We start from the raw sequence: 23,910 nt of genomic DNA, 5'->3' as shown, positions 1-23,910 counted from the left end.
AGGCTGCGGGCAGAGCCATGGATGACCAGGAGTCTGCATCTCACTAGGGGCAGAGGCTGGTGCTGAGTGAATCCTCAGTGAGGTTGTTTTCTTAAAAACCATGTTAAGTGACTTCAGTGCTTTGGCCACCTCATGCGGAGTTGACCCATTGGAAAACACTCTGATGCTGGGAATCCACTGGACTCGATGGATGTGAGTCTGAGTGAACTCCGGGAGTTGGTGATGGACAGGGAGGTCTGGCATGCTGCAATTCATGGGGTCACAAAGAGTTGGACATGACTGAGCGACTGAACTGAACTGACTTCAGCTCCATTGTTTTTTGCCAAAAACCTACAATAATCCCCAAAACTTTGTACACTCCAAGGGTAGTGACTGGACGTGGAGCCCAGCACAGACCCAAGTCAGTCCTGCCCTGAGTCCCACGGGCCGGTCACACCATCCCCCTTTTGTGGCCTGGCTTTCTTCTGCCAGGACCCCCAGAATGGTGGAAAGGCAAGTGTGGCCTCAAGCTGAGGGCCCCAGCGTGGGCTCCAAGCCCCTGGGGGTCCCCTTGGGAAGTCTGGTGGACCATAGTCCCCACTGCTGTCGGGCAACTCTGTCTTGGGGAATGTCGTGTTTCTTTGCTTTCTGTTGTGATGGGGCACCCCAGTTATCTCGGGGCGATTGGGAAGTCTGCTGGTGTTACATGTTCCCACCTTAGATGGGGAAACATTATTGCTGCATTGACGCTGCTCTCTTGATACTGGGAATCTGTTAAGCACAAATGGCAAGGGGAACAGAGAAAAACAGATAAATGGAGAGTTACTGGGTTGCTTCAGGTCTCATCTGTGATTAAGAGTGTGTACAGCCTGCACGTGAACCTGGGTTCCCACACCTGCCAGCTACCAGGTGCCAGGCCCTGATTTTAGATCCCCAGCTTCATTAAGGAGTCATTGACAGATACAGTTTGTGTGTATTTAAAGTCTACATTGTGATGGCTTGATGCCCATAGACTTCATGGAATGATTGCCCAACATACGCATTGCCTCACACGGTTAACTCTGTGTGTGTGTGTGTGTGTGTGTGTGTGTGTCTTTTATGTTGTTCTTATAATCCATGAACACAATATAGATAGCTCTCCATTTTTTTTTTTTTTAAATTTTTTAATTTTATTTTATTTTTAAACTTTACATAACTGTATTAGATTTGCCAAATATCAAAATGAATCCGCCACAGGTATACATGTGTTCCCCATCCTGAACCCTCCTCCCTCCTCCCTCCCCATTCCATCCCTCTGGGTCGTCCCAGTGCACCAGCCCCAAGCATCCAGTATCGTCCATTGAACCTGGACTGGCGACTCGTTTCATACATGATATTATACATGTTTCAATGTCATTCTCCCAAATCATCCCACTCTCTCCCTCTCCCACTGAGTTAAAAACTGTTCTATACATCAGTGTCTCTTTTGCGGCCTCGTATACGGGATTATTGTTACCAATAAGGCTCTACTACAAAGAGAGCCTTTCTAAATACCATATATATGCGTTAGTATACTGTATTGGTGTTTTTCTTTCTGGCTTACTTCACTCTGTATAATAGGCTCCAGTTTCATTCACCTCATTAGAACTGATTCAAATGTATTCTTTTTAATGGCTGAGTAAATATCTATAGTGTATATGTACCACAGCTTTCTTATCCATTCATCTGCTGATGGACATCTAGGTTGCTTCCATGTCCTGGCTATTATAAACAGTGCTGCGATGAACATTGGGGTACATGTGTCTCTTTCAATTCTGGTTTCCTCGGTGTGTATTCTCAGCAGTAGGTTTGTTGGGTCATAAGGCAGTTCTATTTCCAGTTTCTTAAGGAATCTCCACACTGTTCTCCAGAGTGGTTGTACTAGTTTGCATTCCAACCAACAGTGTAAGAGGGTTCCCTTTTCTCCACCCCCTTTCCAGCATTTATTGCTTGTAGACTTTTGGATTGCAGCCATTCTGACTGGCGTGAAATAGTACCTCATACTGATTTTGATTTGCATTTCTCTGATAATGAGTGACGTTGAGCATCTTTTCATGTGTTTGTTAGCCATCTGTATGTCTTCTTTGGAGAAATGTCTATTTAGTTCTTTGGCCCATGTTTTGATTGGGTCATTTATTTTTCTGGAATTGAGCAGTAGGAGTTGCTTGTATATTTTTGAGATTAGTTGTTTGTCAGTTGCTTCTTTTGCTATTATTTTCTCCCATTCTGAAGGCTGTCTTTTTGTCTTGCTAATAGTTTCCTTTGTTGTGCAGAAGCTTTTAAGTTTAATTAGGTCCCATTTGTTTATTTTTGCTTTTATTTCCAATATTCTGGGAGGTGGGTCATAGAGGATCCTGCTGTGATGTATGTCCGAAAGTGTTTTGCCTGTTCTCCTCTAGGAGTTTTATAGTTTCTGGTCTTATGTTTAAATCTTTAATCCATTTTTAGTTTACTTGTGTGTATGGTATTAGAAAATGTTCTAGTTTCATTCTTTTATAAGTGGTTGACCAGATTTCCCAGCACCACTTGTTAAAGAGATTGTCTTTAATTCATTGTATATTCTTGCCTCCTTTGTCAAAGATAAGGTGTCCATAGGTGCATGGATTTATCTCTGGGCTTTCTATTTTGTTCCATTGATCTATATTTCTGTCTTTGTGCCAGTACCATACTGTCTTGATGACTGTGGCTTTGTAGTAGAGCCTGAAGTCAGGTAGGTTGATTCCCCCAGTTCCATTCTTCCTTCTCAAGATTGCGTTGGCTATTCGAGGTTTTAGTATTTCCATACAAATTGTGAAATTATTTGTTCTAGCTCTGTGAAGAATACCGTTGGTAGCTTGATAGGGATTGCATTGAGTCTATAAATTGCTTTGGGTAGTATACTCATTTTCACTATATTGATTCTTCCAATCCATGAACATGGTATATTTCTCCATCTATTAGTGTCCTCTTTGATTTCTTTCACCAGTGTTTTATAGTTTTCTATATATAGGTCTTTAGTTTCTTTAGGTTGATATATTCCTGAGTATTTTATTCTTTTCGTTGCAATGGTGAATGGAATTGTTTCCTTAATTTCTCTTTCTATTTCTCATTATTAGTGTATAGGAATGCAAGGGATTTCTGTGTGTTGATTTTATATCCTGCAACTTTACTATAATCATTGATTAGTTCTAGTAATTTTCTGGTGGAGTGTTTAGGGTTTTCTATGTAGAGGATCATGTCATCTGCAAACAGTGAGAGTTTTACTTCTTCTTTTCCAATTTGTATTCCTTATCTTTCTTTTTCTGTTCTGATTGCTGTGGCCAAAACTTCCAAAACTATGTTGAATAGTAATGGTAAAAGTGGGCACCCTTGTCTTGTTCCGGACTTTAGGGGAAATGCTTTCAATTTTTCACCATTGAGGATAATGTTTGCTGTGGGTTTGTCATATACAGTTTTTATTATGTTGAGGTATCTTCCTTCTATTCCTGCTTTCTGGAGAGTTTTTATCATAAATGGATGTTGAATTTTGTCAAAGGCTTTCTCTGCATCTATTGAGATAATCATATGGTTTTTATTTTCCAATTTGTTAATGTGGTGTATTACATTGGTTGATTTACAGATATTGAGGAATCCTTGCGTCCCTGGGATAAAGCCCACTTGGTCATGGTGTATGATCTTTTTAATGTGTTGTTGGATTCTGATTGCTAGAATTTTGTTAAGGATTTTTGCATCTATGTCCATCAGTGATATTGGCCTGTAGTTTTCTTTTTTTTCTTTCTTTTTTTTTTTTGTGGCATCTTTGTCAGGTTTTGGTATTAGAGTGATGGTGGCCTCACTCTAGATAGAATGAGTTTGGAAGTTTACCTTCCTCCACAATTTTCTGGAAGAGTTTGAGTAGGATAGGTGTTAGCTCTTCTCTAAATTTTTGGTAGAATTCAGCTGTGAAGCCATCTGGACCTGGGCTTTTGTTTGCTGGAAGATTTCTTATTACAGTTTCAATTTCCATGCTTGTGATGGGTCTGTTAAGATTTTCTATTCCTTCCTGGTCCAGTTTTGGAAAGTTGTTCTTTTCTAAGAATTTGTCCATTTCTTCCATGTTGTCCATTTTATTGGCATATAATTGTTGATAGTAGTCTCTTATGATCCTTTGTATTTCTGTGTTGTCTGTTGTGATCTCTCCATTTTCATTTCTAATTTTATTGATTTGATTTTTCTCCCTTTGATTCTTGATGAGTCTGGCTAACGGTTTGTCAATTTTATTTATCCTTTCAAAGAACCAGCTTTTGGCTTTGTTGATTTTTGCTTTGGTCTCTTTTGTTTCTTTTGCATTTATTTCTGCCCTAATTTTAAAGATTTCTTTCCTTCTACTAACCCTGAGGTTCTTCATTTCTTCCTTTTCTAGTTGCTTTAGCTATAGAGTTAGGTTATTTATTTGACTTTTTTCTTGTTTCTTGAGGTGTGCCTGTATTGCTATGAACTTTCCCCTTAGGACTGCTTTTACAGTGTCCCACAGGTTTTGGGTTGTTGTGTTTTCATTTTCATTAGTTTCTATGCAAATTTTGATTTCTTTTTTGATTTCTTCTGTGATTTGTTGGTTATTAAGCAGCGTGTTGTTCAGCCTCCATATGTTGGAATTTTTAATAGCTTTTCTCTTGTAATTAAGATCTAATCTTACTGCATTGTGGTCAGAAAAGATGCTTGGAATGATTTCAATTTTTTTTTTAATTTACCAGGGCTAGATTTATGGCCCTGGATGCGATCTATCCTGGAGAAGGTTCCATGTGCGCTTGAGAAAAATGTGAAATTCATTGTTTTGGGGTGAAATGTTCTATAGATATCAATTAGGTCTGACTGGTCTATTGTATCATTTAAAGTTTGTGTTTCCTTGTTAATTTTCTGTTTAGTTGATCTATCCATAGGTGTGAGTGGGGTATTAAAGTCCCCCACTATTATTGTGTTATTGTTAATTTCTCCTTTCATACTTGTTAGCATTTGTCTTATATATTGCAGTACTCCTATGTTGGGTGCATATATATTTATAATTGTTATATCTTCTTCTTGGATTGATCCTTTGATCATTATGTAGTACCTTCTTTGTCACTTCTTTTGCCAGCCTTTGTTTTAAAGTCTATTTTATCTGATATGAGTATTGCTACTCCCGCTTTTTTTTGGTCTCTATTTGCATGGAAAATCTTTTTCCAGCATTTCACTTTCAGTCTGTATATGTCCCCTGTTTTGAGGTGGGTCTCTTGTAGACAACATATATAGGGGTCTTGCTTTTGTATCCATTCAGCCAGTCTTTGTCTTTTGGTTGGGGCATTCAACCCATTTACTTTTAAGGTAATTATTGATAAGCATGATCCCATTGCCATTTACTTTATTGTTTTGGGTTCGAGTTTATACACCCTTTTTGTGTTTCCTGTCTAGAGAATATACTTTAGTATTTGTTGGAGAGCTGGTTTGGTGGTGCTGAATTCTCTCAGCTTTTGCTTGTCTGTAAAGCATTACTGCTGGCGTCCAGCCCCAGCAGATCCAGGGTATTCGAAGGAGGCACAGCTTCGGCGACCTATTTATTTATTTATTTATCAAAGATATAAAGAGTAATAGAATGAGGATAGCTCAGTAGGAAAATTCAGTGGAGAAAAGAAGCTGAGTAGCTCGGTTTACGTGGAAAATCAATATAACCCGTTGCACCAGGTTAGCTCTGGCCACAGAGGCCACAGGCGCCCTCTCTAATAGTGGAAGGTGCCCCACCTTAGACACCTTCTCGAGTGGGTCTTAGAAGCCCAGGTAAATAAATGGTCGCAGAGGATATCCATGCTCCAGATGGAGACTCAGCTGGAAATTGAGGGGAAGAATGACATGGAGAGACCAAGCTTTGGTGAGCAAGGCCCATAGCTTTATTTTCAACAGGGGCTTTTATACCCTAAGTTACACATAGAGAATAATAGGGGATGCAAAGTCAGCGGTCTTTGATCCTTATCAAAAACCAGGGTTTCTATCCTGCAAATTTATTGTATACAAATGGTTTAGGTGATTTACATCATCTTCTGGCCAGAAGGCCTATTAACATTTTAGGACTCTTGACAAAGACTTATCAACAAAGACTTATTTTCTCTAAGAGTAATTATTTTAAGGTTTGGCGCCATCTTCCGAAGATAAAATTGCATTCCTATAGGGCGGATGTGTAATGGGTTTACAAAAAGGAAAAAATTTATTACCTTAAGGGTCTAAAGTTACTAACACCAAGGCCACTACTTATTTTTTCTACATACCAACTATATTAATTAGTGCACATTCAAGGATACAATTCAGGGGATGTGAAAACTTGGCAACAAGCATTGGCTCATCAATGAAATCCTTTACTAGTTTTATTCTGACAGTTTCTAACTCTCTGAGAGGCTCTAAGCTATTTGAATATCTTAAGCTTCCCATGCCTCTTGAGGCTGGGAGACTGTAAACAATCGTATGCATAGCTGTAGGAGTCCGGGTAAACTTGTCAGGCGAGTTAGAGAGCCATCTGAGGGGTTTGGATTTAAACACTCCTAGTTGCCCAAGAACTTTATTAATTGGAGCTGTAAGTTAGCTCTTTGACAGAGAGAGCAAGATGGTGGTGGGGGACAGCCCCCAGTAAAGTCAGAGGTGAGAGCACAAAGCAATAAAGTAGGCAGACTCTGGTTTTTTGGGGAGTAGATGCTCAAGAATATCCAGGGGGACTCCTGAGGCTCGATCCCGCCTTTGTGTATGCCGAGCCTCCTTCCTCATGACCTTTGTCACAAGTGGAATATCTCTCACCGGCTCCTGGCACATTTGGTTTCTCCTTCACATTTGAAAGAGATCCTTGCTGGGTACAGTAATCTGGGCTGTAGGTTATTTTCTTTAATCACTTTAAGTACATCTTGCCATTCCCTCCTGGCTTGGAGAGTTTCTATTGAAAGATCAGCTGTTATCCTTATGGGAATTCCCTTGTGTGACATTTGTTATTTTTCCCTTGCTGTTTTTAATATTTGTTCTTTGTGTTTGATCTTTGGTAATTTGATTAATATGTGTCTTGGGGTGTTTCACCTTGGGTTTATCCTGTTTGGGACTCTCTGGGTTTCTTGGACTTGGGTGATTATTTCCTTCCCCATTTTAGGGAATTTTCAATTATCACCTCGAGTATTTTCTCATGGTCTTTCTTTTTGTCTTCTTCTTCTGGGACTCCTATGATTCGAATGTTGGGGCGTTTAATATTGTCCTGGAGGTCTCTGACATTGTCCTCATTTCTTTTAATTTGTTTTTCTTTTTTCCTCTCTGATTCATTTATTTCTACCATTCTATCTTCTAATTCACTAATCCTATCTTCTGCCTCTGTTATTCTACTATTTGTTGCCTCCAAAGTGTTTTTGATCTCATTTATTGCATTATTCATTATATATTGACTCTTTTTTATTTCTTCTAGGTCCTTGTTAACCTTTCTTGCATCTTCTCAATCCTTGTCTCCAGGCTATTTATCTGTGATTCCATTTTGATTTCAAGATTTTGGATCATTTTCACTATCATTATTTGGAATTCTTTATCAGGTAGATTCCCTATCTCTTTCTTTTTTGTTTGGTTTGGTGGGCATTTATCCTGTTCCTTTACCTGCTGGGTATTCCTCTGTCTCTTCATCTTGTTTATATTGCTGAGTTTGGGGTGGCCTTTCTGTATTCTGGCAGTGGAGTTTCCTCGTTGTGGATGGGTTTGTACAGGTGGCTTGTCAAGGTTTCTTGGTTAGGGAAGCTTCTGTCGGTGTTCTGGTGGGTAGAGCTGGATTTCTTCTCTCTGGAGTGCAATGAAGTGTCCAGTAATGAATTATGAGATGTCTATGGTTTTGTAGTAACTTTGGGCAGCCTGTATATCAGGGCTGTGTTCCTGTGTTGCTGGAGAATTTGCGTGGTATGTCTTGCTCTGGAACTTGTTGGCCTTTGTGTGGTGCTTGGTTTCAGTGTAAGTATGGATGCGTTTGATGAGCTCCTGTCAATTAATGTTCCCTGGAGTCAGGAGTTCATTGGAGTCAGGGTTTGGACTTAAGCCTCCTGCTTCCGGTTTTCAGTCTTATTTTTACAGTAGTCTCAAAGCTTCTCCTTTATACAGCACCATTGATAAAACATCTAGGTTAAAGATGAAATGTTTCTCCACAGTGAGGGACACCCAGAGAGGTTCACAGAGTTACATGGAGAAGAGGCAGGAGGGTGTTAGAGGTGACCCGAATGAGATGAGGTGGAATCAATAGAGGAGAGAGCATGCTAGCCAGTAATCACTTCCTTATGTGTGTTCCACAGTCTGGACCGCTCAGAGATGTTCATGGAGTTATACAGAGAAGAGAAGAGGTAGGAAGGAGACAGAGGTGGCCAAGAGGATAAAAGGGGGGAATGAAAAGGAGAGAGACAGATCCAGCCAGTAATCAGTTCCCTAAGTGTTCTCCACCATCTGGAACACACAGAAATTCACAGAATTGGGTACAGCAGAGAGGGGTTAGGGAGGAGACACAGGCGACCTGGTGGAGAAAAAGGAGAGTCCAAAGCGGGAGAGATCAGTCGAGCCAGTAATCTCACGCCCAAGTAAAAATGGGTACTGAAGATTGGGTTCTTAAAGGTGCAAAATTGATAACAAATACCAAAAAGCAAAAATTAAAAATCTAGAGTAGAGTTTGGAATTTGAAAAATACAATGTTGAAGAAAAGAAGAAAAAAAAAGAAAGAAAGAGAGAAAAAATAAACAAAGTCACAAAAATTATAAAAAAAAAATATATATGAAGTTTGCTTTTAAAAAATAGGGTCTTTTTTTTTTTTTGCAAAGTAATAGTAGGTTATAAAAGTGAAAATTAAAGGAGTAATAGAGGACTTAAAATTTTTAAAAAAAGAATGATCGTAAAAATAATAAAAATATATCTAGGACTCTCTCTGGTGTTGTGGGTATCATGGGGTCAGTTCATTTTTGGCTAGTTCCTTGGTCCAGCTTATATTTCTCAAGATCTATTGGCCCCTTCCTATGTAGTCAGTACTAACCACAGGGTTTTAATCTATTGCACCTGTCGCTTCCAAGGCTGTTCCCTCTGTTTTAGCTTCTTCTGTTTGCTGGTCTCTTCAGTGTCTGCTTAGGCTCACTTGTTCAGTCGCGCTGTGGGGAGGGAGGGAGGGATGCTGCAAACAAATAACACTTGCATGTGCTCACAGTGTCTCAGCCACACTGGGCCTGCCCTCACTCACGGCACATGTGTCCTCCCTGCCCACACAGCTCAGGCTCTAGGTTGCTCTGCTGGGAACCGTCCAAGGCTGGCCCTGAGCTGCATGCACCTCCCAGGTCTAAGCCGCTCAGGTTCAGGCACTTGGGTAGTCCTCAGAGGTGCAGACTCGGTTGGGCCTGCATTTTGTGCCCTTCCCAGGTCCAAGCAGCTCAGGTGATGAGGTGTTTGGCGAGCACGGTCGCTGTGACTTATCGCCTCCCCCGTCCCTGCCACTCGGTTTTCTGGGTGTACAACCGGCATACCTTCTCAGGCAAACGTTGACTGTCCAGAACCCCAAGAAGTCTTAGTTAGCAAAGAAGCCTGCTTACAGTTTTGTAGATAATGTCTCTCTGGGGCTGCGATTGCCCCCTTCCAGTTCTGGCTGCCTGTCACTGGAGGGGGATGGTCTGCAGCTGGCTATCTCTGTTCAGTCCTTTGTTCTGTGTGTGGGCCTGGTGGTGTCTTAGGTTAGGGCTGGCTTTTCGCGTGGTAGTTATCCCACTGTCTGGTTTGCTAGCCCAAGTTAGTTCGCTTAGACAGCGCTCGGGGGATTCAGGCCAGATCCTTACTCTAAGCAATGCAGCCCGCACCTCCCTGCCCAGCCCCTGCTTGCTAGTGGCAGGTGCAGGTGTCGGCGCTGCTTCTCCACTGGGGGAGTTACTGTTGGGCTCGTAATCTGTGGGTTTTAATTATTTATTTATTTTTCCTCCCTGTTATGTTGCCCTCTGTGCTTCCAAGGCTCTCCACAGACTCGGCAGTGAGAGTGTTTCCTGGTGTTTGGAAACTTCTCTCTTTTTAAGACTCCCTTCCTGGGACAGAGCTCCATCCCTCCCTCTTTTGTCTCTTGTTTGTCTTTTATATTTTTTCCTACCTCCTTTCAAAGACAATGGGCTGCTTTTCTGGGTGCCTGATGTCCTCTGCCGGCATTCAGAAGTTGTTTTGTGGAATTCACTCAGCCTTTAAATGTTCTTTTGATGAATTTGTGGGGGAGAAACTGGTCTCCCTGTCCCATTCCTCCACCATCTTAGCTCCTCCAGAGAAAATATATTCTTATATTTTTTAAACTACATGAGAAAATAATTTAGAGTAATGACAGTAAAGATGATCCAAAATCACAAAAAATAGAATGCAAACAAAGATTGAGAAAATACAAGAAATGTTCAATAAAAACATAGAAAGACTAAGGAAAACATGTGGAGATGAATGGCACAAAAACTGAGATGGAAAGTAAATTAGAAGGAATCAATAGCAGAATCACTGAAGCTTAAAAAATGAGTAACTGGAAGATAGAATGGTGGAAATGACTACTGAGGAGCAGACAAACACAAAATGAAAAAAATTGAAAGAAATCTCAGAGAACTCTGAGACAACACTAAATACACAAACATTCAAATTTTAGGAGCCTCAAGAAGAAGAAGGAAAAAAGAAAGAGCCTGAGAAGATATTTGAAAAGATTATACTTGAAAACTTCTTTAATGTGGGAAAGGAAATGGCCACTCAAGTCTAGGAAGCTCTGACAGTTCCTCCCACACAGGATAAACTGTAGGAGAAACACACCAAAACAATATTAATCAAAGTAATAAAAAGCAAATGCAAAGAGAAAATATTAAAACTGAAAGGGAAAAGCAAAAAACAGTGTACAAGAAACCCCCATAAGGCTATCAGCTGATTTTTCAGCAGAAACTCTGCAGGCCAGAAGGGAATGATAGGATCTATTTAAAGTGATGAAAGAGAAAATTCTACAACCAACATTACTTTGCCCAGCAAGGATCTTAGATTTGACAGAGAAATCAAAAGCTTTACTGACAAGCAAAAGCTAAGAAAATTCTGCAACACCAAACTAGCTTTACAACAAAAGCTAAAGGAACTTCTCTAGCCAGATGACACCCCATATTAACAAATTAAAGAATAAAAACTTAGCATATTTGAAAGGAGAGACATTATCCTGCTTACAAAGTCCATCTAATCAAAGTTATGGTTTTTCCAGTAGTCATGTATGGATGTGAGAGTTGGACCATAAAGAAAGCTGAGCGCTGAAGAACAGATGCTTTTGAACTGTGGTGTTGGAGAAGACTGTTGAGACTCCCTTGGACTACAAGGAGATCCAACCAGTCAATCCTAAAGGAAATCAGTCCTGAATATTCATTTTAAAGACTGATGCTGAAGTTGAAGCCCCAATACTTTGGCGACCTGATGCTAAGAGCTGACTCATTTGAAAAGACCCTCATGCTGGGAAAGATTGAAGGCAGGAAGAGAAGGGGATGACAAAGGATCAGATGGTTGGATGGCATCACCAACTCAGTGGACATGAATTTGAGTAAGCTCCAGGAGTTGGTGATGGACAGGGAAACCTGGTGTGCTGCAATTCATGGGGTCACAAAGAGTCAGACACAACTGAGTGACTGAACTGACTGAATCATCTCAATAGAAATAGAAAGAATTTTTGACAACATTCAACACATACTTATGATAAAAACTCTTCAGAAAGTGGGCATAGAAGGAACCTATCTCAAGATAATAAAGACCATCTATGACAAATATAGAGCAAATACCATTCTCAGTGGTGAAAGCATTCCCCTAAAATCATGAACAAGACAAGAATGTCCACTCTCACCACTATTATTCAACATAGTTTGTGAAGTCCTGGCCATGGCAATCTGGGAAGATAAAGAAAAGAATATAAATTGGAGAAGAAGAAGTAAAACTATCTGTTTGCAGATGACATAATATTACACATAGAAAATCCTAAAGATGTCACCAGAAAACTACTGGAGCTAATCAACAAATTTGGTAAAGTTTAAAGATATAAAACTAATGCACAGAAATCCCCTGCATTCCTATACACTAACAATTAAAGAGCAGAAAGAAAAATTAAGGAGACAACCCCATTTACCACTGAAACATAAAGAATAAAATGCCTAGGAATAAACCTACCTAATGAAGCAAAAGACCTATACTCAGAAAACTATAAAACACTGAAATGAAAGAAACCAAATATGATACAAACAGATGGAGAAATATACTATGTTCTTGGATTGGAAGAATAAATATTGTGAAAATGAATATATTATTCAAATCAATCTATAGATTCAATGCAATCCCTATCAAATTACCAATAGCATTCTTCATAGAATTAGAACAAAACTTTTTACAATTTGTATGGAAATACAGTCTATGGGGTTTCAAAGAGTCAGACGTGACTGAGCAACTGAACTGAACTGAACTGAGCTGACTGATGGAAACAAAAAAGACTCTGAATATCTTGTGAAAGAAATACAGAGCTGAGATATCAGATTCCGTGATTTCAAACTATACTGCAAAACTAGAGTAATCAAGACAGAATTTTACTGGCACAAAAATAAAAATATAGACAAATGATATGTGATAGAAGCTCAGAAAAAAAGCCCACATACCTATGAGCACATAATGTATGACAAATGAGGCATGAATATACAATGAGAAAAGACAGTCTCTTCAGTAATGGTGTTGGGAAAGCTGGCCAACTATATCATACACAAAAATAAAATCAAAATGGACTAAACACCTATATGTAAGACTGAACACTATACAATTGTTAGAAGAACAGATAGGAGAAATACTTCTTCACATAAGCAAGATTTTTGACCCACTTCTTAGCTTAAAGAAAAAAAAAAAGCAAATAGGTCCTAATTAAACTCAAAAGCATTTGTACAGCAAAGGAAGCCATAAGCAAGATGGGAAGATAACATTCAGAATGGGAGAAAGCATTTGCAAATGGAGCAACAGACAAAGGATTAATCTCCAAAATATACAAACAGCTTATGGAGCTCAATGTCAAAATGCAAGCAACCATCAGAAAATGGAGAGAAAACCTAAAGAGACATCTCTCTAAAGGAAACATACAGATGGTCAAGAGACACATGAAAAGATGTTCAATATCACTAATTATTAGAGAAATGAAAATCAAAACTACAATGAATGCAGTTTCACCTCACAACAGTCAGAATGGCCATTATCAAAAAAATTTACAAACAATAAATGCTGGAGGGAGTATGGAGAAAAGGATACCTTCTTACATGGTTAGAGGGAATGTAAGTTGGTACAGCCACTATAGAGAACAGTATGAATATTCCTTAAAGAAACTAACCATAGAACTACAATTTGAACCAACAAGCCCACTCCTGGGCATATACCCTCAGAGAACCAGAATTCAAAAAGACACATGTACCCCAGTATTTATTGCAGCTTTATTTACAATAGCCAGGGCATGGAAACAGCCTAAATGCCCAATGATGGGTGAGTGGATAAAGAAGATGTGGTACATATACACAATGGAATATTACTCAGCCATAAAAATGACAGAATAGGGTCATTTGTAGAGATGTGGATAGACCTAGGGTCTGTCAAACAGAATGAAATGTCAGAAAAGAGAAAAGGAAATATTGCATATTAATAATTATATATGAGAAATCTAGAAAAATGGTACAGATGGATGTATTTCCAAGGCAGACATTGAGACATAGACATAGAGAATGGACATGTGGACACAGTGGAGGAAGGTGAAGGTGAAACACATTGGGGGATTAGGATTGACATATATGCACCACCACATTTAAAATCTATTTCTGCTTTATTGAATATGCCAAAGCCTTTGACTGTGTGGATCACAATCAACTGTGGAAAATTCTGAAAGAGATGGGAATACCAGACCGCCTGATCTGCCTCTTGAGAAATTTGTATGCATGTCAGGAAGCAACAGCTAGAACTGGACATAGAACAATAGACTGGTTCCAAATAGGAAAAGGAGTATGTCAAGGGTATATACTGTCACCCTGTTTATTTAACTTATATGCAGAGTACATCATGAGAAACGCTGGTCTGGAAGAAACACAAGCTGGAATCAAGATTGCCAGGAGAAATATCAATAACCTCAGATATGCAGATGACACCACCCTTATGGCAGAAAGTGAAGAGGAACTAAAAAGCCTCTTGATGAAAGTGAAAGTGGAGAGTAAAAAAGTTGGCTTAAGGCTCAACATTCAGAAAACGAAGATCATGGCATCCGGTCCCATCACTTCATGGGAAATATATGGGGAAACAGTGGAAACAGTGTCAGACTTTATTGTTTTGGGCTCCAAAATCACTGCAGATGGTGATTGCAGCCATGAAATTAAAAGACGCTTACTCCTTGGAAGGAAAGTTATGACCAACTTAGATAGCATATTCAAAAGCAGAGACATTACTTTGCCAGCAAAGGTTCGTCTAGTCAGGCTATGGTTTTTCCTGCGGTCATGTATGGATGTGAGAGTTGGACTGTGAAGAAAGCTGAGCACTGAAGAATTGATGCTTTTGAACTGTGGTGTTGGAGAAGACTCTTGAGAGTCCCTTGGACTGCAAGGAGATCCAACCAGTCCATTCTGAAGGAGATTGGCCCTGGGATTTCTTTGGAAGGAATGATGCTAAAGCTGAAACTCCAGTACTTTGGCCACCTCATGCGAAGAGTTGACTCACTGGAAAAGACTCTGATGCTGGGAGGGATTGGGGGCAAGAGGAGAAGGGGACAACAGAGGATGAGATGGCTGGATGGCATCACTGACTCGATGGATGTGAGTCTGGGTGAACTCTGGGAGTTGGTGATGGACAGGGAGGCCTGGCATGCTGCGATTCATGGGGCCCCAAAGAGTCGGACATGACTGAGCGACTGATCTAATCTCATCTGATGTGTAAAATAGCTAGCTAACTAGTGGGAATGCCCTATAAAAGACAGGAAACTCAGCTTGGTGCTCTGTGATGACCTAAATAAGTGGGATGGGTCAGTGGAAGGGAGACTCAAGAGAGAGGAAATATATGTATACATAGAGCTTTTTCACTTCATTGTACAGCAGAAACTAACACAACATTGTAAAGCAATTATATTTCAAGAAAAATTAACTTATGCAATTATGGTAAATTCCTCAGTTTCACATCTACTATGAAGGGCAGAACAAATAAAAAGATGAAACATTGGGAGGAGGGTCAAATTTTAAATGGAATTTCAGTATTCTACCTTAAGAATGATTTTTCAGTCTCTGGTACATATGAAATAGCATGGAGGCTATTTGTTCTTCAAGGGCAGGAGGATCATTATAATTCTTAGTCCTCCTCAGTAACTAATGTATGCTAAATTCTGACAGTTTAATAACATCATTAGATTTCAATGAGGTCATAATTTTAAATATGGAACATCTGGGTGACAATTTCAGAAAGTGTCTTAAGAAACTTTCTCATGAACATTTTCAAAATGGAGGGCAAGAAAGAGCAAAGAACACATCTTTGGGGAATAATGAATGAGATTAAAATAAAATATAAACCCAATCCTTTACTAGAATTCAATAAACACATATAACCTATTTCTCATCGGTTATATCATTTTCTTTTTTTTTTTTTACACCATTTTCTTAATGAATGCAACGAATGTAGACATTGATGCCATCAGCTGTAATTAAACATGTAATCATAACAAACTGATGCATTTCACCACCACCCCCTCAACTCTTCTCCACAAAGAGGTATCTGAGATATGGAAAGGGGAAACACATCTGTATATACATCTACATTTATACTAATATCTGCTTCTCCTATTACATGGCATGGGTTTTGTAGCAACATTAAAAAGTCTAGTTATACATTTGTAGTTCTGATAAGATTTAATTAGGTTCTAAGATCATTTGTTAAATCTAATAGCTGTTATTATTGAAGGATCAAATTTTAAATTTGCTCTTTTTTCATTCCTCCTTGTTTTGCTGAACAAACACTGACTCTTATTACAGCTTTAATAGCAGGAAATAGTGAATTTGCAACAGAGGATGCTAAATAATTAGGGTGTGCTACATAAAAGGTATTTGATATGCAAGGGACTCACTAGAGAGATCATCATATAAACTGTTTCTAATTAACTGAAAGCACCAGCTCTGTTGCATATTCATTTAAAAAATCTACATGGAGAACATCCTGACAGAGATGGCTAAGAACCAAGGCTTATTCTGCCTTACACAATCTTCAAAAAGGGAGTAAAAAGGAAAAAAACTAAACCCCTGATATTCAGGATCATTTTGATTTCTTCATTCTCAAAGAAAGTGTTTCTTAGAAAAGAGAACTGAGTAATCTTCAATTCCTAAAATAAAATTGGCAATAATATCCCCCCAAAGACAGCTTATCAATGGTTAAGGATAGTGCTTGAGTTAAACTAAATGGGTTCCAGTATGTGGCCCACTACTTAATTTAAATAATCTTAGGCGAATTATGTATTCTCTGAGACTTGCATTTTTTTCATCTGAAAACAGTGATGATAATAGTACCTATTACATAGGATTCTTGTGAGAATCCAGTTAAAAGATCAATATAAAGCATTTAGGTATAGATATGGGCATCTAACAAATTGCAATAATTAGCTAAATAGTAACTCTTTCATTATTAATTCAAAAAGGACTAATATTCTATAAATGCTTCACCATTTATAAGACAAGGGGAGCTCCAGGAATATTTTTTTTTCAATGAGTTTAACATGTTACTGAGTACAGATTTCTATAAAAGTCATAAAGTATTTTGACAACTAATCACTATTGAAAATTCTAAATTAACTACCAGGATATAAAGTAGGTAATAAGATTACCTACTTTACAAGTGGAAGAACAGAAACAAAGGGTAAAACTTTATTTATGGAGACCTCCAGTACCCTATAAAAATAATCTCTTTTACAATTAGAAATAATTGAAATGAACCCTTCAAGAGAATAACTATTTCATCCACATATTTTACTTGTTTTCTGGTTTTCAGCAGTTGTTTTTTAAATTTGAAAATATACACAAAAATTAATATATATATATGCCTAATCTACATTTTTTTTAAAGAAATAGCTATTGGTAACATAATATGAATTTATCTGGCTGTGGTCACTGAAATTTCTTCTTATACTATCACTATTCATTCTAAATACCAGGCATTATTGCAAAGTATTACAGACTTATGACACAGGAAGACAGAAAATGTAGGTTCTACTCCTGATCTGCCACTCCCTAATTACATGATTTAGAAAGAAAAAAAAAATCCTCACATTTGATGAGTATCTCTTTCCTCTTAAGAAAATGAATAACTGTAGTTTTCAAGCTGTTTTTTCCAGCTTCAAAAATTATTCCTTTCAAAAATCAAGTGAATTACTAAATCATTTATAAATTAATTTTCATCATTTTTATCATCTTTATTTTGCTTATTTCTTGTCTTAATGATTTAACATTCTTTCAACTTTTTTTCTCATTGCTTTTCTATCAAAAGTATATTGTAAAACATTCCAGAATTCTCTTAGCCTCCTGTCCTAGCATCTAACCATCCCAAGTTTGACATCAGAATTTCAAGAAAGTATTTCTCTTGTCCATTTCTGTTAAAACAGAATTCAAGTTCTTATGTGACCTATTAAAATCACAGATTGTCACATGTCACAACTTATAAGCTTAAAAGGCTGTTAAAGCTATAAAAGACATAGTTACCAAGCAGATATATTTTTAAAAATACACATTTCTGGGAAAATAATTTCCTTGGTCTAAAAAGTTGATAAGGATAGGTGATGCTATAGCAATTTAAAGAGATGACTACATAAAGTTATGCATGCAAGTATAAAGAAACAAGGAAGAAAGAAAATATATAAAAAGGAAACAAAAGAGAACTCACATATTTCGTATCACCAATTCCAATCAATATGAGGTAATACCTTTGACTTCTTGAACTCATGACAACCTGTAAATACACACACACACACACACACACACACACACACACACATATCTCCTTAATCTGAATAATAATAAATCTCTTAAGGGATAAAAGCAATGAAAAATCTCATGTTTTGTACAAATTATATTTAAAATAAATATTTTAACATCTATTTTATGTATACTTAGAATAGGAATGAGAATTATGTCACAAAACTGCAGAAAAAATGTCAAACACATATAGACCTTTCTGTCTTGTCTTTTTCCCTTCCATCAGCAAGTCCAGCTTCCTACATGCACGGGCTTTGGGAGCTCCTGGTAAATCTTCAATGAGCTGCAGGAACCCAGGTGCAGTCCCAGTGGCAGTCCCTATAGTAATTCTTCAACAAGGTAAATAAATATAAACCCTGGTGATTTTAATCTGCTTCTGCTCTGGCTTTTCAAGTATGCTTTATAAAATATGTTCTTTTCAGTTCAGTTCAGTTCAGTCACTCAGTCATGTCCGACTCTTTGTGACCCCAAGAATCGCAGCACGCCAGGCCTCCCTGTCCATCACCAACTCCCGGAGTTCACCCAGACTCATGTCCATTGAGTCAGTGATGCCATCCAGCCATTTCATCCTCTGTCATCCCCTTCTCCTCCTGCCCCCAATCCCTCCCAGTATCAGAGTCTTTTCCAATGAGTCAACTCTTCGCATGAGGTGGCCAAAATACTGGAGATTCAGCTTTAGCATCATTCCTTCCAAGGAAATCCCAGGGCTGATCTCCTTCAGAATGGACTGGTTGGATCTCCTTGCAGTCCAAGGGACTCTCAAGAGTCTTCTCCAACACCACAGTTCAAAACCATCAATTCTTCCGTGCTCAGCCTTCTTCACAGTCCAACTCTCACATCCATACATGACCACAGGAAAACCATAGCCTTGACTAGACTAACCTTTGTTGGCAAAGTAATGTCTCTGCTTTTGAATATGTTATCTAGGTTGGACATAACTTTCCTTCCAAGGAGTAAGCATCTTTTAATTTCATGGCTGCAGTCACCATCTGCAGTGATTTTGGAGCCCAGAAAAATAAAGTCTGACACTGTTTCCACTGTTTCCCCATCTATTTCCCATGAGGTGATGGGACTGGATGCCATGATCGTTTTCTGAATGTTGAGCTTCAAGCCAACTTTTTCACTCTCCACTTTCACTTTCATCAAGAGGCTTTTTAGTTCCTCTTCATTTTCTGCCATAAGGGTGGTGTCATCTGCATATCTGAGGTTATTGATATTTCTCCTGGCAATCTTGATTCCAGCTTTTAGATTGATTCAAATACATGATGTTAAATATCAAATGTAGGTTTTATGATCAGTGACCAAAAATTTTTATAATTAGTTTTTACTTTCTACACAGGGATAAAACCTAAGGCATTCATTATAATTTTATGTTGTCAAAAACTTTGGGTTTTTCAATAGGATGTTAAAGAACTATATTCAAATTTTTAAAATGTAATTAGACTAAACTTAAACATCTACATTTCCACAAAGTTTATCCTGATTATATTATTTTTTCAGCAATAAATCCATACCCCAAACCAACACATTCCAATCTCAGTATGTAATTTTACCAGATCATTTGATTTACCTTTAATAGACAGTCTGAGGTTTTTGCTTGTTTGTTTTGATATGGGCTTTGTGTGAGTGTGTTAAGTATTGGTAGTCTCTTATCTTTGCAATAGATTATGAACTCAGTGACATTAGGGTCAACTTTTTCTCATTTTTGTATTTAATAATTCAAATTTTAATGATGGCAAGCATGATAACAGTATTTGAAAACCATCATAACAAAGAGCTAACTGTGGTAAGAGTCCTAGTGCTATTTCCACAAAGGCACAAAAGAGGTAATTTGACAATAGGCAACTAGTAACTAACATATTCGGAGAAGGCAGTGGCACCCCACTCCAATAGTCTTGCCTGGAAAATCTCATGGACGGAGGAGCCTGGCAGGCTGCAGTCCATGGGGTTGTTACGAGTCGGACACGACTGAGCGACTTCACTTTCACTTTTCACTTTCATGCTTTGGAGAAGGAAATGGCAACCTACTCCAGTGTTCTTGCCTGGAGAATCCCAGGGACGGGGGAACCTGGTGGGCTGCCGTCTCTGGGGTCTCACAGAGTCGGATAGGACTGAAGCGACTTAGCAGCAGCAGCAGCAGCAACTAGCATATTAGAATCTGACTCTGGCCAAAATACTTCTCTAATGCTACAATAATTGTAAAAAGTACTACTACACTTGATGCATAGTAAGTACTTAATCACCATTTCTGGATATTTAATTTAGAGTAGCATAATAAAATAATGTGCTGAATATTTCAAAACCATGTTTAAAATTTTAACCGTACAGTTAAGACTCCAGCTATGCACTGGTATCCAAGTTATCCAGTCTGTTCTAATAGAATTCCAATGACAGGGATAAAGTAAATGAATAAGATACTCTTTATAATTCTGACTGGACTTCACTGGTGGCTCAGTCAGTAAAGAATCTGCCCACATGGCAGGAGATGCGGGTTCATTCACTCTGCTGGAAAGATCCCCTGAAGAAAGAAATGGCAACCCACTCCAGTATTCTTGCCTGGGAAATTCCATGGACAGAGGAGCTAGCAAGTTACAATCCATGGTGTTGCAAGAGTCAGACACAACTTAACAACTAAATCACCACCACCATAGTTTTGATTATTTAATGATATCAAAGTAACATACAATTCAAATAATTTATTTTTACATTTTACTTGAACTAAATTTATAATTGTGTTCCACTGCCTAAACAATTTAATTTTTGTGCTTTTGATGTCAAAAACATGGCAAGGAGGAATGATTATTTTCACTTGTGTATGTGCATGATGTTTGTGAATGTGATAATAACAGGAAGATGGCCAAATGAGGGGACAGAGCAAGTGTCAAAACTAATTAGATATGCATCTTAAGTACGCAAGAGAAGAAGTAGCAATTTTATGTAAAAAACCAAATGTCCAGGATAACTTATCTTAGGTGTATACCACCTAAGATGCTGAAGCTAGAAAGTCTGTATGACTACCAAATGTACTTTTAACCAGCTATGTGACTTTGGGAAAGATTTTTAATCAATTTGGATTCAGATTCTTCATTACAAATACAGTGAGAATATATATTTCATTATACATAATATTCATTCTCTATTATTAGTAGTAGTAGTATTGCTATTGTGTCTACTCTTTGGACTGTAGCCCACCAGGCTCCTCTGTGCATGGGATTCTCCAGGCAAGAATACTGGGGTGGGTTGCCATGTCCTCCCCGAGGAGATGCTCCTAATCCAGGATCAAACCTGCATCTTTTAAATCTCCTTATTTGGCAGACAGTTTCTTTACCACTGAAGTGTAAGAGTGAAAGTGAAGTGAAAGTATCAGCCTCTCAGTCATGTCCAACTCTTTGCAACCCCATGGGCTGTAGCCCACCAGGCTCCTCTGTCCACAGAATCCTCCAGGCAAGAATCCTAGAGTGGGTAACCATTGCCTTCTCCAGGGGACCTTCCTGACCCAGGGATTTAACCCAGGTCTCCTGCATTGAAGGAAAATTCTTTACCATTTAAGCCGCCAAGGGAAGTGCCACCTAAATGTTCACTTAAATTGATATTAAAATGGCATTAAAATGATGCTTTCATTTTGTATAACTGGCCAGAGAAAGTGTTGAACCTTGTCTCCCTGTTTGTCAGCTCTGTCCTTTGCTAGTGATCTCTGTCTGTTCTAGGAAGAAATATGGGTCTATTTAATGATATTTGGATGTCGTGGCAAAAATCTGTGTTTTGAGTATTGCAGTCCATTTGAAACAGAAATTCAAAAAATCCTTCACTGCATTGTCATCTGGAAGGAATAACTCAGCATCCAGGTGAGGTAGGGAGGTGAAGAAGAAAACCATATGGAAGCAAATTTTAGAACCTTAGGCATCCTGTGTTCATGCCGTGAATGTTTGCTCCTGACTTGAAATCTCTAGTTTGAAAGAGGCCTTTGAAAAAAACAAACAATTCACAGTATAAATTTTCTTGTAGCTGGCATCACAAAAATCTTACCTATTCAGGTTTGAAAATATATGTTGGTTTGAATGTTAATCACTGTTTCTTAGAACCCAAAATTGTCTCTTAAAAAGTATATAGAATCTAAATGTGTATTACTTTAGCCTTCCCTACACAGTGCTTCTAAAAAACTGTCTGTTCATGAATGGATACCTTCATGTATATAGAATATGTGTATATGTGTGGTTTGAAAGTGTTTCAGAATGCCTTAGATGAATGACATTTTATAAAACTGTTACAGTGGATATCTATAGGCTATTACATCTCTGTTGATTCATGATCCAGAAAGTTTTGTTCTGTATTTAAGAAATTGCTGTTGTCTTATATTTTTCCAAGTATTTGAAAGGAAAACACCTGGCCTCTCTGACCCTAATAAATGTGGAGCAGGAAAAAAATAAATAAATAAATTGATATTAAAATGTCACATGTATCTTCCAAGGCTCTTTCCCATGTCGAAGGGAATGTTATCTTTTCTCATGGATAAAATTTTGATAGAGAATAGAAAGATGACATACTTAATAGAAATAATAGAGCTATCCTTTTGAAATATGGAATGATACATTCTCTGATTCTCTTGCTAAAGCTATGATTTTTTAAAAGACTCCTTTATCTCTGAGGTAAGCATAATGCCAAAATGCTGCTCAAGATTCCCTGCCCCAACCCTTGGGACTTTAAGTATGGCAATATATCACATCTATGTTAAATTACATGTCATAAGGGATTCCAAAAATGTAATATGGTTACTAATGAGTTAACTTTGAGTCACATTTGAGCTCTATTTAATCCCATAAATTCTTTAAAAACATAGAATTTTCCCTGGCTGATAACAGGAGGAATTACAGAAATTCAGAGTGCAATCAGGAAGAATTACATGCACGATTGCTGTGTTTGAAGACAGAGGGTTAAATTCAGGGACTTTAACCTGGTGAGAATGACCCCTAGCTGAAAGCCAGCAAGGAAATCAGGGCCTCAGTCCTATAATTACAGGAACTGAATTTTGACAACATCTGAATGAACCTAAAAGCAATTAGGTTCATTCAGACTGTTGAAAAAAAAAGCTGCAGATTAAATCCCAGCCCAGTAGATCTTTGATTTTGACCTCACTGATGACAGAAACTTACTCAAACTCCTGACAAGAAACACTGTGAGACAGTAAATGGGTGCTATTTTAGGATATTACTTTGTGGTAATCTGTTACACAGCAACAGACACATAAAATAATCAAAATAATTACTCTGTTAGTAGATTCATTAGAAGTTGATGTTAATTCATTAGAAGTTGACCTTAATTCATAAGAAGTTGACTTTAATTTATTAGCTAAATTTAGATTAGTTTAAATTTAGCATCTAGATTTGTTATCAATATACCTGAACTGTAGCAAAGAATACTAAGTTAAAGGTGATAGAATTCTTAGTGTAGTTTTCTTTAAAACAGTTGAAGTCTTTTAGAAAAAAGAATTAAAAGAAATTCCTATATAATCTACAAACACACACAGACACACACACCCCAAGTGTATCAGTGTAATGTGCTGATTGGACAGCAAGGAGACCAAACCAGTCCATCCTAAAGGAAATCAACCCTGAATATTCATTGGAAGGACTGATGCTGAGGCTTAAATACTATGTCCAACTAATGCAAAAAGCCAACTCATTGGAAAACACCCTGATGCTGGGAAAGATTGAGGGCAGGACAGAAAGGGGGTGACAGAGGATGAGATGGTTGCATGGCATCACTGACTCACTGAACATGAGCATGGGCAAACTCCAGGAGATAGTGAAGGGCAGGGAAGCCTGGCGTGCTGTGGTCCATGGGGTCACAAAGAGCTGGACACGACTTAGTGACTGAACAACAACAAAAATATGATAAGGTCAGCATGGACATTAAA

The sequence above is a fragment of the Bubalus bubalis genome, chromosome 14, assembly GCF_019923935.1.
Source record: "Bubalus bubalis isolate 160015118507 breed Murrah chromosome 14, NDDB_SH_1, whole genome shotgun sequence".
Classification (NCBI taxonomy): Eukaryota; Metazoa; Chordata; class Mammalia; order Artiodactyla; family Bovidae; genus Bubalus; species Bubalus bubalis.
Note: the sequence above shows the minus strand (reverse complement) of the source record.